Source organism: Egretta garzetta, unplaced genomic scaffold (genome assembly GCF_000687185.1).
Source record: "Egretta garzetta isolate BGI_Z169 unplaced genomic scaffold, ASM68718v1 scaffold21, whole genome shotgun sequence".
Classification (NCBI taxonomy): Eukaryota; Metazoa; Chordata; class Aves; order Pelecaniformes; family Ardeidae; genus Egretta; species Egretta garzetta.
Window position 1 is genome coordinate 1,455,099 of NW_009258668.1, and position 562 is coordinate 1,455,660.

Here is a 562-nt window from a genome sequence, read left to right on the forward strand (position 1 = left end):
CATTCAAGGCCAGGTTGGACGGGGCTGTGAGCAACCTGATCTAGTTAGCGGTGTCCCTGCTCCCTGCAGGGGGGTTGGACTAGATGACCACTAGTGGTCCCTTCCAACCCTAAACATTCTATGATTCTATGATTCTCTCCTGCCAGGGTGTCATCAAATTTTGGCCAGATGATGCTGGGTAGCCAGCTCGAACACTGCGGCTTTGGGGCTGCCGGCCCCCCCAGCAGCCAGCTTGGAGGCAGCTGCACACCCATCGGAGCCAAGGGAGGGATGGGGTCTCCATGAGGGGACAGAGTCTGGACAAAAAGCCAGGGGGGACGAATGGGACGGGTGAGGCCGGCAAGCAGCAGGACCAGTGTCTCGCACACCCCATTTTCCACAAGGGCCCCATGCCCGCCCCCAGTTAAGAGCAGTAATCCCTGCGCGGGGGCAGCCGCTGGCCCTACAGCCACCACGGAGCTCAGCCCCAGCAGGAGGATCCCAACTGCCTTTCCCAAAGCCCTTTCCTCCCCCCCCCCAAAAAAAAGCAGCTGTTTCATCTGGTGGCTCCAGGTACAAGAGG